Source organism: Salmo salar, chromosome ssa23 (assembly GCF_905237065.1).
Source record: "Salmo salar chromosome ssa23, Ssal_v3.1, whole genome shotgun sequence".
NCBI classification, from domain to species: domain Eukaryota; kingdom Metazoa; phylum Chordata; class Actinopteri; order Salmoniformes; family Salmonidae; genus Salmo; species Salmo salar.
Window position 1 is genome coordinate 13983795 of NC_059464.1, and position 18531 is coordinate 14002325.

At 44.0% G+C, this 18531-nt stretch overlaps 1 protein-coding gene and 1 non-coding gene across 3 annotated transcripts in view; one reads left to right on the plus strand and one right to left on the minus strand.

Moving 5' to 3' along the window:
* The window catches only part of LOC106584197 (rho GTPase-activating protein 39), a 174878-nt gene that overhangs the window by 83012 nt on the left and 73335 nt on the right, over positions 1 to 18531 (minus strand). The window lies entirely within an intron of this gene.
* trnav-uac (transfer RNA valine (anticodon UAC)) lies at positions 9454 to 9529 on the plus strand. Its single transcript has one exon. It is a non-coding gene; the product is annotated as a tRNA-Val (tRNA).

Here is an 18531-nt window from a genome sequence, read left to right on the forward strand (position 1 = left end):
TTTGGTGTGGAGGCAACAATTTCACATTGGGAGTTCGGCGCTGCTAAATTAATACAGGGGAAACACTGGAGGTGATAGTACGATAGAGTGTAATAAAATACGATAGAAAAATTAAAACACTAGAGTAGCCTAAATGTTGTGATGAAATGCTCGTTGATGTTCCACCATAGTGTTCTACGATTTAACACAACACAATCTCATTTAGATTCCTGATAAACAACAGAGAATACATTAATTAATAAATAAATAATTAGTCATGAAAGACTCTCCATGCTTAATTGGGATGAGATAAGAATATTTAATCCTCATAAGAGAGATGGAGAAAGAGAGAGTTCAACTCGTGTGTGTTCAGTGTGTGCGTGTGTCCAACTGTGCATGCATGTGTATGACACATTATTATTATTCCCTATGGCCCTTGCCTGGTTTAGGTAAGGGGGCTACAGTATAGGCAGTTTACAAATGCATTTATCTCTCTGCTCAGAATATAGAGACAGATAGAGAGAGAACGAGAACTAGAGAGAGAAAGAGTGTACAGAGGAGGAGCAGACAAAATATTACATTACCGATCCCTTAAGACAGAACATATGATGATATGTGTGTTTATTGTTTACGTGTGTGTATGCTTAGCGCGTGTGTGTGTTCCATTGTGTGTGTGACGTGTATGTCTTCCACTGTGTGTGTGTGTGTGTGTATGTGTGCTTAGCGTGTGTGTGACTGTGTGTCTGGTCCAGTCTCTGCCACCCAGACTAAGGCGTGGTCCCTCCTCTTCTCTGTCTGCACTGCAGTAAGCTTTACCTACTGTGCAGCAGCCTGATATCCCTAGGTCATGTTCATTCTGACAGGGGTTTTCAAACTTTTCATTGTTTTGAACTCCCCACAGTTCATTGGAAGAGGAAGTGTAAACTCTAACATAGCCTATTAGCTAGAAAGGTATCTTGGCGACAGAGAGAAAATGTTGCTGTTGTAAAGCAAATGTTTTGCAATTCAATTTTTTTTTTACATTGAGCTGAGAGAACATTTTGTAGATTTTAAGCTAATTTCCAGCAATTCTACACAGCTTGGCACAGAGCTGAGATACTTTCTTTTTGTTTTAAAGCTTATTTCATGCAATTCTATGCATTTTTCTATGACTAATGCTGTGTGTGCTCAAACATAACAAAATCAATGGGCATGCACCCTGAACGCCATTTTTTTTGTCAGTCTAGCTTTTATTTGATTGTTAGTTCTGAAATATGGTATTATTTAAAACTATATATAGTTCCATATCTTTTCTGCATGCTTTCTATCTGGTGTTGGTTGTTTACGTTGACACTAAAACAGTTTTTCCATCCCGAAAATGACTGCCTAAGCATTCCCTATACAGAAAACCCCCTGTAATTTAGCTGCAATGACTGTAATTTCCTACATATTAAAGGGAAAGTTTGATATTTTGGCAATGAAGCCATTTATCTACTTCCCCAGAGTCGGACGAACAGGAACAGCTAGCATGCTAACTGTTCATGTAGACTTCCAGTACCTCCGTAGACCCCAGTTTGAAAACCCTGCATAAGGACATATAAGGACTTTTCGATTTAGTAATACCCATATCATTACAAGAACCTCTGTGTTGCACTGCATTTAGGACAGTTTTCTTCTGTTTTATGACATTTGAAAAGAACCTAGGTTACACAGCATGTAATAACGCACAAAGAACATGAATGTAATTAATATAAGAACATTTTTCTATTTGCTTATTTTCTATTTATTGTAAAGTATTTTCTACTGTATAAAAGTTTATTTGAGTAAATACTTTCTGAACACTTATTCTTCTTAAAACTGCATTGTTGTTTAGGGCTTTTAAGTAAGCATTTCACTGTAAGGTCAACTACACTTGTTGTATTCGGCGCATGTGACAAATACAATTTGACACGATTTGATTTGTAATGGAATTCTACAGGTCTGTCCCAATGACTATTCAACACAGGATCAATACTGTAGTCAATACTGTAAAGTTGATCTAACAGCTCACTCAAACGCACATATAGACAATGTTATGAACCTTATGGTACTGAGATGTGATCTACAGTACAGTTACACAGACATACGGTACATGGACAGACACACATCACTGGTTAAACAACCATACTGGGTGTAGTCTACAGTCCTGGCTACCATCACGGCCCACCACATGTAGCATTTAACCAACTGAGCTGCAGAAGTTATCCAGATATAGGACTATTTGACACACATGCTTCCACACACTGTGTTACTCTCACACTCACACACACACACACACACACACACACACACACACACACACACACACACACACACACACACACACACACACACACACACACACACACACAACTAAATATGATTGTTCCTCTAATGCCATCCCATAATAACCCAGTGTCCTGCCATCTCCCCCCAGGCCTGGCTCTGCCGGCCACGTCTCCACGATGATAAAGTCACACAACCATCCAACAGACAAAGGACAGAGATAATGCGGTCGAAGTGTGTGTGTTGGTGTGTGTGTGCTGTGTGTAATGTGCATTGGTGTGAGGAGGAGAGCCAGTCTCCACATCATTCCTTCTTTTTCATCCAGCTCCCGCCAGCTCCCCGTCTCTCTCTGGTGTCTGTTACCACTCCCTGTCTCTCTCTGCTGTCTGTTACCACTCCTTGTCTCTCTCTGTGGTCTGTTACCACTCCCTGTCTCTCTCTGCTGTCTGTTACCACTCCCTGTCTCTCTCTACTGTCTGTTACCACTCCCTGTCTCTCTCTGCTGTCTGTTACCACTCCCTGTCTCTCTCTGCTGTCTGTTACCACTCCCTGTCTCTCTCTGCTGTCTGTAACCACTCCCTGTCTCTCTCTGCTGTCTGTTACCACTCCCTGTCTCTCTCTGCTGCCTGTTACCACTCCCCGTCTCTCTCTGCTGTCTGTTACCACTCCCTGTCTCTCTCTGCTGTCTGAAACCACTCCCTGTCTCTCTGCTGTCTGTTACCACTCCCTGTCTCTCTCTGCTGTCTGTTACCACTCCCTGTCTCTCTCTGCTGTCTGTTACCACTCCCCGTCTCTCTCTGCTGTCTGTTACCACTCCCCGTCTCTCTCTGCTGTCTGTTACCACTCCCCGTCTCTCTCTGCTGTCTGTTACCACTCCCCGTCTCTCTCTGCTGTCTGTTACCACTCCCCGTCTCTCTCTGCTGTCTGTTACCACTCCCCGTCTCTCTCTGCTGCCTGTTACCACTCCCCGTCTCTCTCTGCTGTCTGTTACCACTCCCTGTCTCTCTCTGCTGTCTGAAACCACTCCCTGTCTCTCTGCTGTCTGTTACCACTCCCCGTCTCTCTCTGCTGTCTGTTACCACTCCCTGTCTCTCTCTGCTGTCTGTTACCACTCCCTGTCTCTCTCTGCTGTCTGTTACCACTCCCCGTCTCTCTCTGCTGTCTGTTACCACTCCCCGTCTCTCTCTGCTGTCTGTTACCACTCCCCGTCTCTCTCTGCTGTCTGTTACCACTCCCCGTCTCTCTCTGCTGCCTGTTACCACTCCCTGTCTCTCTCTGCTGTCTGTTACCACTCCCTGTCTCTCTCTGCTGTCTGTTACCACTCCCCGTCTCTCTCTGCTGTCTGTTACCACTCCCCGTCTCTCTCTGCTGTCTGTTACCACTCCCTGTCTCTCTCTGCTGTCTGTTACCACTCCCTGTCTCTCTCTGCTGTCTGTTACCACTCCCTGTCTCTCTCTGCTCTCTGTTACCACTCCCTGTCTCTCTCTGCTGCCTGTTACCACTCCCTGTCTCTCTCTGCTGTCTGTTACCACTCCCTGTCTCTCTCTGCTGTCTGTTACCACTCCCCGTCTCTCTCTGCTGTCTGTTACCACTCCACGTCTCTCTCTGCTGTCTGTTACCACTCCCCGTCTCTCTCTGCTGCCTGTTACCACTCCCCGTCTCTCTCTGCGGTCTGTTACCACTCCCTGTCTCTCTCTGCTGTCTGTTACCACTAGAGGTCGACCGATTATGATTTTTCAACACCGATGCCGATACCGATTATTGGAGGGCCAAAAAGGGCCGATGCCGATTAATCAGACGATTTTTTTTACAAATGTATTTATTTATTTGTAATAATGACAATTACAACAATACTGAATGAACACTTATTTTAACTTAATATAATACATCAATAAAATCTATTTAGTCTCAAATAAATAATGAAACATGTTCAATTTGGTTTAAATAATGCAAAAACAAAGTGTTGGAGAAGAAAGTAAAAGTGCAATATGTGCCATGTAAAAAAGCTAACGTTTAAGTTCCTTGCTCAGAACATGAGAACATATGAAAGCTGGTGGTTCCTTTGAACATGAGTCTTCAATATTCCCAGGTAAGAAGTTTTAGGTTGTAGTTATTATAGGAATTATAGGACTATTTCTCTCTATACCATTTGTATTTCATATACCTTTGACTATTGGATGTTCTTATAGGCACTTTAGTATTGCCAGTGTAAGAGTATAGCTTCCATCCCTCTCCTCGCCCCTACATGGGCTCGAACCAGGAACACATCGACAACAACCACCCTCGAAGCAGCGTTACCCATGTAGAGCAAGGGAAACAACCACTCCTATGTCTCAGAGCGAGTGACGTTTGAAACGCTATTAGCGTGCACCCCGCTAACTAGCTAGCCATTTAACATGGGTTACACCAGCCTAATCTTGGGGGTTGATAGGCTTGAAGTCATAAACAGCGCAATGCTTGAAGAATTGCGAAGAGCTGCTGGCAAAACGCACGAAGGTGCTGTTTGAATGAATGCTTACGAGTCTGCTGCTGCCTACCATCGCTCAGTCAGACTGCTCTATCAAATATCAAATCATAGACTTAATTATAACATAATAACACACAGAAATACGAGCCTTTGGTTATTAATATGGTCAAATCCGGGAAACAATCAATTCGAAAACGAAACGTTTATTATTTCAGTGAAATACGTAATCTGCCATCCCTAAGTCTAAATATTCCTGTTACATTGCACAACCTTATGTACAATTCTGGGAAATTAATTACGGCCTTTGTTAGGAATAAATGGACTTCACACAGTTCGCAATGAACCAGGCGGCCTAAACTGCTGTATATACCCTGGCTGATTGCACGGAACGCAAGAGAAGTGACACAAATTCATGTTAGCAGGCAATATTAACTAAATATGCAGGTTTAAAAATATATACTTGTGTATTGATTTTAAAGAAAGGCATTGATGTTTATGGTTAGGTACATTGGTGCAACGACAGTGCTTTTTTTCGCAAATGCGCTTATTAAATCATCACCCGTTTGTCGAAGTAGGCTGTGATTCGATGAGAAATTAACAGGCACCGCACCAATTATATGCAATGCAGGACACGTTAGATAAACTAGTAATATCATCAACCATGTGTAGTTAACTAGTGATTATGTTAAGATTGATCGTTTTTTATAAGATAAGTTTAATGCTAGCTAGCAACTTACCTTGGCTTCTTGCTGCCCTCGCGTAACAGTTAGTCAGCCTGCCATGCAGGCTCCTCGTGGAGTGCAATGTAAGGCAGGTGGTTAGAGCGTTGGACTAGTAACCGGAAGGTTGCAAAAACGAATCCCCGAATCCCCCTGAACAAGGCAGTTAACCCCCGTTCCTAGGCCATCATTGAAAATAAGAATGTGTTCTTAATCTGACTTGCCTAGTTAAATAAAGGTGTAAAAAAACAACAACAACAAAAGAAAATTGGCAAATCGGTGGGCAAAAATACCGATTACCGATTGTTATGAAAGCTTGAAATCGGCCCTAATTAATCGGCCATTCCGATTAATCGGTCGACCTCTAGTTACCACTCCCTGTCTCTCTCTTCTCTCTTGTTCTCACTTCTACAGTGTCTTCTTATCTCACTCCCTGTCTCTCTCTTCTACAGTGTGTCTTCTTATCTCACTCCCTGTCTCTCCCTGCTGTCTGTTACCACTCCCTGTCTCTCTCTTCTCTCTCGCTCTCTCTTCTACAGTGTCTTCTTATCTCACTCCCTGTCTCTCCCTGCTGTCTGTTACCACTCCCTGTCTCTCTCTTCTCTCTCGCTCTCTCTTCTACAGTGTCTTCTTATCTCACTCCCTGTCTCTCTCTTCTCTCTCGCTCTCTCTTTTACAGTGTCTTCTTATCTCACTCCCTGTCTCTCCCTGCTGTCTGTTACCACTCCCTGTCTCTCTCTTCTCTCTCGCTCTCTCTTATACAGTGTGTCTTCTTATCTCACTCCCTGTCTCTCTCTGCTGTCTGTTACCACTCCCTGTCTCTCCCCATCACTCTCTCTCCCTCTCTATCATGTTTTTCTTATCCTTTACCCTCCCCATTCTCCCTATATCTCATATACGCATGCGCACACACACACACACACACACACACACACACACACACACACACACACACACACACACACACACACACACACACACACACTAACACACACTAACACACACTAACACACTGTAAAGCTTCTATAATCTGGAGCTGGTATTTCATCTCATGACTCATGTTTCCACAACGTTTCAGACACATTCAGGCATGTTAAGTATGTTTACTGTGGAAGGACTACATACTAATGATGATTTAGAAAGTGTTTGTGTGTGTCCCTGTTTGTGGTGTGTGTGTGTGTCTGTGTGTGTGTGTGTGTGTGTGTGTGTGTGTGTGTGTGTGTGTGTGTGTGTGTGTGTGTGTGTGTGTATACATATGTATGCGCATGTGTGTGTGTATAAATAGCTGTGTGTGTTAATTGTATGCAGACAGGTACAGCTGATGTGACAGGGAGTTTTGAGATCCACGCACACACACACACACACACACACACACACACACACACACACACACACACACACACACACACACACACACACACACACACACACACACACACACACACACACACACACACACACAGGGCTCTGAGGATTGAACCTCCCTCCCTGGCTCCCATCGGTCCGGATAAGCAGCTTCCTCTGGGATCAGATGCTGCTAGCTAGAGGGTGAGCACAAAGTCCACTCTGAGACTGATACAAACAAACACACTACACTCAACAAACACTACAAACAAACACTACATAATGCTACAGCAAACACACAACATTGCCAGACCAAGCAAACAATATTAAGGTTCCTGAACAGAAATAACTCCTGGTCCTGTCTAGTACTGTACTAGTCTCCCCACTGTCACCATGGCGATTAAACTGCCCACAGTGCCCAGCGATAAGCAAGCTTCACAAGGGCTCACACAACCAGGTGTGTATTGCCCTCTCCGGCCCATCCCCGCTCTGATAAAATGATTAATAGTTCCACCTTGTTTCCTGGCAACAGGCCACATGGTTCCAAGCTCTGGGCAGACAGACAAGACAGACAGGATGGGCCTATAATGAACTAACAACAGCACATTAACAACACAGCCAGTCATCCTCACTTACTGGAAAGACGAGAGCAAAAGAGGGAGGTAGGAGAGGGAATGTTTTCAGGGCTTTCTCTCCTCTTTGCCCTTTCCCTGTCTCTCTCCCCTGCAAACAATAATGAGTTGTTAGGATGTCCCCGGGACGTCACAAAACGGCCGTCTGAAGTCGTCAGGATGATGTGTCATGGTCCTCTGGAGGTTTTGTCTAGTTCCTGGTTGGTCCCAAGGATGTCCCCGAGGACGTTTTTAGGACATTCTTGGGATGTTGTGTCATGGTCCCCTGGAGATTATGTCACGTGATGGTCCCAGGGGATGGTCCTAAAAACGTCATCGGGACAAACTGGGAACTGAACAAAGCCTCCAGGGGACCATGACACAACGTCCCAAGATCGTTCAGGTGACCTTCAGCGGACCATGACACAACGCCTCAAGAACGTCTTGAAAATGTCCCAGGTTAAATCCAGGAAATATAAAAAGGACCCCCAGAAAACATTCCATTGGGACCATCACACAACATCATAAGGACTAGTAAAATGAAAGTCCTGAGAACGTCCTAAAAAGGTTGTCCTCAGTGACGTCCTGGGAACGAACGTACAGGGAACTAGACAAAGCTTTCCCCAGAGAATGTTCCCTTGGGTCCATCACTCAACGTTCTTAGAACATTCTCAGAATGTCAGTTGTGTTAAAACCCTTAAGGCAGCCTTTCTCAAACCCTGGTCCGTGAACCGGTCCGTAGAATATTTGTCTTGAATATTCTTATTTTTTGGGGTGTCCGTGGCATATTTGATTCAAATAAATACTTGCCATTGCCATACTTTCCTCAGCAACAATGAAATGAAGCCATCGAAAATGTGCAGACATTTCGAAGCAAAGCATCCACAACTCAAGGATAAACAAGACCATTTTTTTTTCAACAAAAAAAAAGACGAGATGACCAACTAAACAAAAATGCTGCACAATAATTTCACAGACAACGAGAGTTTTCTGAACGCTTCGTACTTACTCTCTCATAACATTTACATGTGCCAGGCTCCTTTCACAACACGTGAAAAGCTGGTCACGCCCTCAGTCGTGGATGCTTGCCGAGAGGTTTCAGGCCCAACTGCTGCAACTGCTACAAAGATCTATGAAATCCCACTTTCCAATGACACTGGCACGCGTAGAATCCAGGATCTGGCAGATTACATTGATTCACAGGTTTTAGACAGAGCCCGCACATCAAATCGGTTCTCAATCCAATTAGATGAGACAACTGACATTTCAAATGCAGCCCAGCTTCTTATATATTTTCGCTACACATATGAAGGAACCTTCCATGAAGAATTTCGGGGCGGCACTCTGGTGTCGCGGCAAGAGTCCGAGCGGTGTCTCCCTCTGTACAGGCAACGTACTGTTCCATTCACCGCGAGGCATCAAATCTATTATCTCCTGAACTCAAAGAGGCCCTTAATGCTGTGAAGATGGTCAACTTCATAAAAGCACACGCTACCAAGTCTCGCATTTTTGCTGCATTATGCGAGAAAATGGGGGCTGATCACTGTCACCTGCTTTTACATACAGATGTGCGCTGGCTATCCAGGGTGAAAGTGATCAGCGGGGTTTACTGAGGCATGAAATCCAGGTATTTTTAACCCAAAGGAAATCAGATCTAGCTCTGCACCTGCAATATGATGAATGGAGTGCTAAACTGGCATACCTCTCTGATATACTTGACCGGCTCAACCATCTCAACCTATCCATGCAGGGTCGTGCAAGTTCCATTTTTCAAGCAAACGATAAAATTGCCGCTTTGAAGAAAAAGCCGGGCATCTGGAGTGACCGGGTGGATAGAGGCATTTCGATACGTTGACCCTATTCTCAACTCTGGCTGATGAGGGTGATGTGGACATGGTTCACAATGCGTAAATTGACAGGGTCACATCGGAGCCAAACTCTGCTCAAATGACTTCCCCTCACAATCTGACCAACTCCTGGGAAAGCAGTGGATGCATCACCCATTAACCAGCACTGGAGAGACACAGCTTGTCACCGGTTCTTGAGGATAGCCTTCCCTGTAGCTCAGTTGGTAGAGCATGGTGTTTACAACACCAGGGTTGTGGGTTCGATTCCCACGGGGGGCCAGCACAGAAAAAAAATTGTATGCATTCACTACTGTAAGTCGCTCTGGATAAGAGCGTCTGCTAAATGACTAAAATGTAAAAATGTAAAATAAACTACTGGAGCTGTCCTGTGACCAAGGTCTGCAGGCTTGTTTTAATGAGATGCACCTTTCCACATTCTGGCAGTTCAGCGGCGGAGAATTCACGCAACTCAACGAGATGTCAGTGAAGACGTGAATCCCTTCTCATTCTACCTATTAGGTGAGACCAGCATCTCCTTTCTTTCTGCAACCTTTGGCACCAGAGGCAGATGCTTACGCCCTAGCAACACCGAAATCTACTTGAAGGTAACAGCGCTCACTGTTGCCCCTAGTGGCCAGTTTCCACGTCATCTCCCGACGTCCTCAGACATGGATGGACGTCGAATACTTACTTGTTTCACGGGTGACCTGGCTGTAAGGTTAGGGTAAGGGTAGGGATTAAGGTTAGGGTTTAGGGTAGGGGCGTCCCAAGGATCATGGATAATACTGACCTTTTCCTCTCCCCTAGACATACTTGTGCAGTGATTGTGTGTGTGTTGTGTGTGTGTGTGTGACCATCGGTAGGGTTGTGCAGTCAGTGTGATACTATCTGATGTTAATCAAGATTAAACTGCTGCAGATTCATCAGGAGAAATGAGTCGGTCTGGTTGGCAGCAGGCAGGGTAGAGGACACTACAAAAGATCACAGGAGAGGAGATTGTGTGTGTGTGTGTGTGTGTGTGTGTGTGTGTGTGTGTGTGTGTGTCTGTGTGTGTGTCTGTGTGCACGCATCAATTATTAACCCTCCCACTCCCCTTCTCTCCTCTCCCATCCCACTCTTGCCTCTCCTTCTCTGAATCCCTTTCTCCGTCTCTCTTCAACAAACCAAATTCAAGTGGAAAATGTAGTCTGCCCATTCACACAGTCGACTATTAACCCTCTCTGTGCCTCATCCCTACATCCTCCACTCCTCCCTTCCTCTCTCCATCGTAAATCTCTCTGATTTTACTAACAGAAAAGGGAGAGGCAAGTGAGAGACAAAAAGAGAGATTTAGGATGGAGCGAGGGTGCAGTGTTAGAGAGGTAGAGAAAGACAACATGGTGAGTTGGAGGGAAAGAGAGATAGAGGCCTGCTCTGTTCTCCCATTAAGAAGCAGTGGTGTGTGACAGCTCCTTGTAGCCCCCCTCTCATCTCCTCTCCCCTCGACTCCTCTCCCCTCTACATTCTTCCCTTTCTCCTCTCCTCCCCTATTCTCTTATTTCCTCTTCTCCTTGTCTCTCGCTACTGCCCACACCCTCCCTCCTCCGTCTCTTAATTTAATACTCATCTGTGTGTGCAGCCAGTGGCAGCCAAAGACACATTAGTCAGTTAAACGACCACATAGTGTTGCTGCTCTGTCGATACTGAGGTTATTACACACACACACACACACACACCGCTGTGTATATATTGAGGTTATAACACACCAGTGTTTCCACTGGAAAAACATGTAGAAGAGCATTCGGAAAAGTATTCAGAACCCTTGACTTTTTATGTTACATTACAGCCTTAATCTAAAATTGATTTAAATTGGGTTTTCCCCTAATCAAGCTACACAACACCATAAACAGTTTTTTGTTGTTGATTTTTGCTAATGTTTTACAAATAAAAAACGGAAATATCACATTTATATAAGTATTCAGAGCCTTTACTCAGTACTTTGTTGAAGCACCTTTGGCAGTGATTACAGCCTTGAGTCTTCTTGGGTATAAGCTTGGCACACCTGTATTTGGGGAGTTTCTCCCATTCTTCTCTGCAGATCCTCTCAAGCTCTGACAGGATGGATGGGGAGTGTAGCTGCAGAGTCATTTCAGGTCTCTCCAGGGATGTTCGATTGGGTTCAAGTCCAGGCTCTGGCTGGGCCACTCAAGGACATTCAGAGACTTGTCCCGAAGCCACTCCTGCGTTGTCTTGGCTGTGTGCTTAGCATAGTTTTCCTGTTGGAAGGTGAACCTTCACCCCAGTCTGAGTTCCTGAGTGCTTTGGAAAAGGTTTTCATCAAGGATCTCTCTGTACTTTGCTCCATTCATCTTTCCATAGATCCTGACTGGTCTCCCAGTCGTCGCCACTGAAAAACATCCCCACAGCATGATGCTACCACCACCACTGGCTCTAACCAGAAAATAAAGAGGAGTGGGAGGCCCCGGTGCACAACTGCGCAGGAGGACAAGTACATTAGAGTGTTTAGTTTGAGAAACAGATGCCTCACAAATCCTCAACTGGCAGCTTCATTAAATAGTACCCGCAAAACACCAGTCTCAACGTCAACAGTGAAGAGGTGACTCCGGGATGCTGGCCTTCTAGGCAGAGTTCCTCTGTTCAGTGTCTGTGTTCTTTTGCCCGTCTTAATCTTTTATTTTTATTGATCAGTCGGAGATATGGCTTTTTCTTTGCAACTCTACCTAGAAGGCCAGCATCCCGGAGTCGCCTCTTCACTGTTGGCGTTGAGACTGGTGTTTTGCGGGTACTATTTAATGAAGCTGCCAGTTGAGGGCTTGTGAACCGTCTGTTTCTCAAACTAGACACTCTAATGTACTTGTCCTCTTGCTCAGTTGTGCACCAGGGGACTCCCACTCCTCTTTCTATTCTCGTTAGAGCCAGTTTGCTCTGTGAATGGAGTAGTACACAGCGTTGTACAAGATCTTCAGTTTCTTGGCAATTTCTCGCATGGAATAGCCTTCATTTCTCAGAACAAGAATAGACTGATGAGTTTCAGAAGAAAGTTCTTTGTTTCTGGCCATTTTGAGCCTGTAATCGAACCCACAAATGCTGATGCTCCAGATACTCAACTAGTCTAAGGCCAGTTTTATTGCTTCTTTAATCAGAACAACAGTTTCAGTGGTGCTAACATAATTGCCAAAGGGTTTTCTAATGAACAATTAGCCTTTTAAAATAATAAACTTGGATTTGCTAACACAACATGCCATTGAAACACAGGAGTGATGGTTGCTGATAATGGGTCTCTGTACGCCTATGTAGATATTCCATTAAAAAAATCTGCTGTTATCAGCTACAATAGTCATTTACAACATTAACAATGTCTACACTGTATTTCTGATCAATTTGATATTATTTTAATGGACAACAAAATGTGCTTTTCTTTCAAAAACAAGAACATTTCTAAGTGACCCCAAACTTTTGAACGGTAGTATATATATATATATATGTATGTATGTATGTATGTATGTATGTATGTATGTATGTATGTATGTATGTATGTATATATGTATATATGTATATATGTATATATATATATATATATATATATATATATATATATATATATATATACACATACACACACACACACACACACACACACACACACACACACACAGACACACACACACACTTCCATACATTTTTTTCAACTGGTACTGGGGGACCTCCAGACGAGTCTTGTGAGGCCTGTGGGCGTCCTAGAGCAAAACATGTACGTTTGTGAGAGTCTCATCTTTCCACAGAGGGGTCATATTAGTGTGTAGCCCAAACTGTTCGGACACTACAGACAGACGTTGGCAGATCGGCTGTACCAACTTCAGATGAGTCCCAAGACGCGTGTAGGTGTCGTAGAGCAAAACAGACACCTTCGTGTTCGTGAAAGTGTCATCTTTCCATAGAGCGGTCATAATAGTTTGTAGGCCAAACCATTTGGACGCTACAGACGATTTTGTGAGAAGACCAATTTTTGGGATGTCTCATGGTCAGACAAACACTACTCTAGCACTGTCACCTTGTGTTACCGAGTAGATGCGGTGGATTGAGATGCATACAATAAAAAAACAGATCTCTATCTTAAACTGAAAGATTTCTATGGAGAATGTTTCATTATGCTAATTAGATTTCTGCCTATGCATGGTCCATATTATTAGGTATGCTATTAGCAATAAGCATTATCACCTGTAGCCCAACTGATGTAGCATAGTGGCTATACATAAACAGGCTAAAGCATGGGGTTGCCTAGCTGTATTTACCCTATTGGGCTAATCATTAGCTAGATCCCAAATATAATATTTTATACAACAGGTGGGTCTAATCCTGAATGCTGATTGGTTAAAACCGCATTCCAGCCGGTGTCTATTCCACAAGTTACCACCGGCTAAATCTATGACGTTAAAATGCCTGTTTACTCTGTTCCTTCTGACTGCACAATCCACTGTCTCATCAGCCCAGCAACTTAGAAACATGATCTCCACTATAAAAAGCATCTAGACATTATCTCACATTTATTTTAGACTAACATTTTGTTTTCAACAGCGGAGATTTGTATAAACCTTGCTCTCTGTCTCTCCGACATGTGCAACATTGTTGTGAGGTGGGACGGGACAGACAGGCAGGCAGCGTTTCTCAGCCAGTCGAAAATCAATATTCAGCTGGCATCATTTTTACAAAATAAATTTAATTGGAAAAAGGTAAAATGAAACGCAGCTAATTTGCAGTCTTTCCAGCTTCAGTTTGTAGTGATTGTGTCACTGTAGCTGTGTTGTTGGCTAGCTCCTCTGAACGACACTGTCCTGAAGAGTGAAGACATTTTCTACGCCAGGTGAAATCGTGCCTCATCAGCTTATTGTTATCGATGTATCCAACTAAATGTCACTAGAAAACAGCTTAAACAAATACAAATGCAGCTACTTTACTGTTATTCTGGCTGCACTGTTTGACATGGCTGTAAGTTAGCAGTAGTTGGCTAGCTAGCAAGCAAGGGATAAGAACGTTTCCAGTCAGTACGGCAATGGAACATTTAGAACAAACGACTGGGTCGCGTCCGTAGATACAAAAAGACTGAACGACTGGCAACCCTAGCAACCCTAGATTTGTGTCGGGTCTAAATCTTGTGGAAGGATGAAATAGTATGAATAAATTAATAAAAAATAACTTTTTAATGAAATTATGTCAATCATCATTTGAATATGTTGGTAACCTGTTGTATAAAAGTGATAATGCCCTCGAAGCCGGTGTTTGGAGGATATATTGGCACGGTTTCGTCTCGGGCCTAATAACACCTGTGCCAATATATCCTCCAAACACTGGCTTCTCTGGCATGATCACTTAAATAACTAGCTAGCATCCTACTGATAAAGAATTTGAGGTCCCAAAAAACTTGCATAAACACAGTGAATATAACGTAGTCCTACCTTTTATAGGGTAACCCGCCACCAGGGGTACTTCTTACAGAAACCACTTCATGTCACAATTTTTCCCTGATTGTCACTACTCTTGCTCAACTAAAAATATAATCTGTCTCATCATCATTTTTTTAAGTCACTCCCCGAAAATGACTTTGAGGTAGGGTGGCGTTTTACCCCAAAGTATCCTACAATTGTGTTACATTTAGTCCCACTCACTGCAAATTGTGGAGAGGTAACGTGCTTAACCATGACCATGCTGAAAACTCCAGGTTTAAAATGGTGCTGTTCGCACACAACTGTGTTAATTTTCAGCGAACTTAACATGTGTAAATATTTGTATGAACATAACAAGATTCAACAACTGAGACATAAACTGAACAAGTTTCACAGACATGCGACTAACAGAAATTGAATAATGTGTCCCTGAACAAAGGGGGAACGATCAGCTGTCCGTCCTGTCTCCCTGTAGCGCTGTCTTAGGCGTCTCAGTACGGACATTGCAATTTATTGCCCTGGCCACATCTGGAGTCCTCATGCCTCCTTGCAGCATGCCTAAGGCACGTTCACGCAGATGAGCAGGGACCCTGGGGATCTTTCTTTTGGTGTTTTTCCAGAGTCAGTCCAAAGGCCTCTTTAGTGTCCTACGTTTTCATAACTGTGACCTTAATTACCTACCGTCTGTAAGCTGTTAGTGTCTTAACGACCGTTCCACAGGTGCATGTTCATTAATTGTTTATGGTTCATTGAACAAGCATGGGAAACAGTGTTAAAACCCTTTACATTGAAGATCTGTGAAGTTATTTGGATTTTTACGAATTATCTTTGAAAGACAGGGTCCTGAAAAAGGGACGTTTCTTTTTTTGCCGAGTTTATTTAGGAGGATAAAAAAATCCAGTATGAATTTAATGCCGGGATCGCTTGCAAGAATTTTGGTGCATTTCCCTCCCTATGGCACTCGTGATTTGAATGCGCCTTCAGAGGAATAAGTTGACTAGGTAAATAGATAAACTATTCTACTACGGGGATGTCTGATTTTTCTATTCATTTACTCATTTTGTTTGCAGAGGAAAAGTAAATGTGGACTGTTCTAGCATCTTCAAAGTGCGCCTCGGCAGAAATATTTCTTCATGTTTTATATTTTTGGGGCGTGGCGGCAATGATTTTGCCCTGGCACAACGCCACAGTTAGATGACTGCAGCGGGAAATGATGTTACACACACTGACCGAGTAATAAAACACACAGAGTTTACAGCCCTGGCTGCATTAACACACAGACACACAACAAGAATTACCAGAATTGCCAGAGATCACCTTTGGAACAAACAGAGGGGCCTGGGCCAGAGAGGAGGAGAGGAACAAAACAATGATGGGTATGGATTGAGGGGCAGAGAGAGAGAGAGAGGGGGGCTGAGATAGATAGATAGTCTGAGTGTGAGCTCGTATGTGTAAAGGGGTCACAGCAAGGACAGTTGACACACACACACACACACACACACACACACACACAGAAAAACCAGCTGCTAACATACAGATACTGTACAAACCATATCACATGCAATTCAGGACACCAGCCTGTAAATATATATATTTTTAATGAACCTTTTTTTAACTAGGTAAGTCAGTTAAGAACAAATTCTTATTTTCAATGACGGCCTACCGGGGAACAGTGGGTTAGGTTAACTGCCTTGTTCAAGGGCAGAACAACAGATTTTTACCTTGTCAGCCCTTTCGGTTACTGGCCCAACGCTCTAACCACTAGGCTAACTGCCGCCCCTGTGTGACAACATAACACAGACATTTCACATTTCATATCATCCCTCCTCATATATGATGTCAAATGCATTATGTAAAATCATGTCTCATCATCGTGTCTGTCTGGGATTCCGGACAATGTCTAGCGTCATGGTGATTTGACAATGATGATGTGAGTAACATGGTAGTAATGCTGTGTTAGTGTAAGAGGTCTGTGTGTGTGTGTGTGTGCGCGTGTGTGTGTGTGTGTGTGTTACAGGGAGGTTGACCATGTAATAAAGCTGAGTGTATTCTGCTGTTCTGTTCCAGCAGATGATGATAATAATGCTCATAACAACCGGCCAGTGTGTGTGTGTGTGTGTGTGTGTAGCATGTGAGTGTGCATGTGTAGCATGTGAGTGTATGTGTGCTTGTGTGTGTGTGTGTGCCAGCAGCAAGGCCAGAATGCTTTTACAAGCCTGGTGGCAGACGGCTGTCTGACGCATGCTCCCAGATCAAATTTCTCTTCCTCAATTTCCCTCTCTAGCTCTCCTTTCCCTCTCTCTCTCGATCCTGTTTCTCTCTATGCTTTCGGTTTCTCTCATCCCTTTCTCTAGTCTCCATGTCTGCAGCACTTACCTCCCCTATATATCCATTCACATCTCTCTCTCGCTCTCTCTCAAACCCACATTTCTCAATTTCTGGCAGCAGTAATCCCTGACCTCTCGCCCATGGCTCCTTCTTGGATGGGGGAGAGGTATGAGGGGTGTGATTAGAGAAGAGTCCCATTAATCTCCTCAATAATAGAGAGCAGGGGGGGGGTCTTGGGGTGACGGGAGCCCAAGGTCCCAGCCTCCCTTCCTCCGGAGGTAGACCCTGGTTGGTCTGATCAGTGGTCCCGTGTGGCTCAGTTGGTAGAGCATGGTGTTTGCAACGCCAGGGTTGTGGGTTTGATTCCCACGGGGGACCAGTATGAAAAAGGGGGGAAAAAAATGTATGAAATGTATTCACTACTGTAAGTCGCTCTGGATAAGAGTGTCTGCTAAATGACTAAAATGTAAAATCAGGGTGTGAGGCTGGGAGGGGTGAGGAGGGTTGCTAGATTGGGAGGGAGGTGGAGGTAAAGCAAGGAGGGGCATTACTTTAGACAGGAGCAGTCTCCCAACCCTCTGTTCCCTCTGTTCTTCATCTATCATTCAAACCTAACAGATGACACTATGTACAATACTAATAGGTGTGTTCTCTTCTCTCACTTATCACACACCAGATCTAGGATCAGGTCCCCACCTATTGAAGCATGTGGAGACAGCAGCGTAGCAAAACAGCAGCTGATTTAGGATCAGCATGTGGAGACAGAAGGCAGTGAGTGAGTGAGTGAGTGAGTGAGTGAGTGAGTGAAAGCTGGTCTTGGATCAGTGCGGTTAGAGAGACAGCAGTGAGGGACTGAGTAGGCCTAGGCTGCTGTGCTGAGAGGATCAGTGTTGTGAGTATAGCATCACAGTGTGACTGATCTGATAGCTGGTGATGGCTGGAATAGATGATTCATTGTGATGAGGTTTGTGTGTGTGTGTGTGTGTGTGTGTGTGTGTGCGTGCGTGCGTGCGTGGCTAGCCTACTCCCCCACGGTGTGGACGGGCTATTGGAGTCAGGGAGATACTGGCACACAACCAATACAAGATGATAATGGCTAATATCACACAGCATGGAGAGAGAGAGAGATCAGGACAGAGAGCAGAGAAAGAGAGACGAGTGAGATGTGTTTATTTAAAAAAAAATACCTTTATTGGCCTAATAGTTACATCATTACAGGCAGAATCTTTACTCCATTGTAACGGACCTGGCTGCCAGGAAGCACTTTAGATGATATCTGTCTGTGGCTCTATCTGTGATAATATTGTTGGTTCTGTGTGTGTGTGTGTGTGTGTGTAATCTGTGATAACATTGTTTTACTGTTGGTTCTTTTTAAAAAGAGACGCTGCCTGCCAGGCTGGAGGTAAAGTGATCTACCTCACCCGCCCACGGATGATAAAGGCCCTCTACTTAGATGTTGGAGAGGAGGAGAGACACGGAAAGAAACTATTGCATCCCTCGGCTCTGTTCATC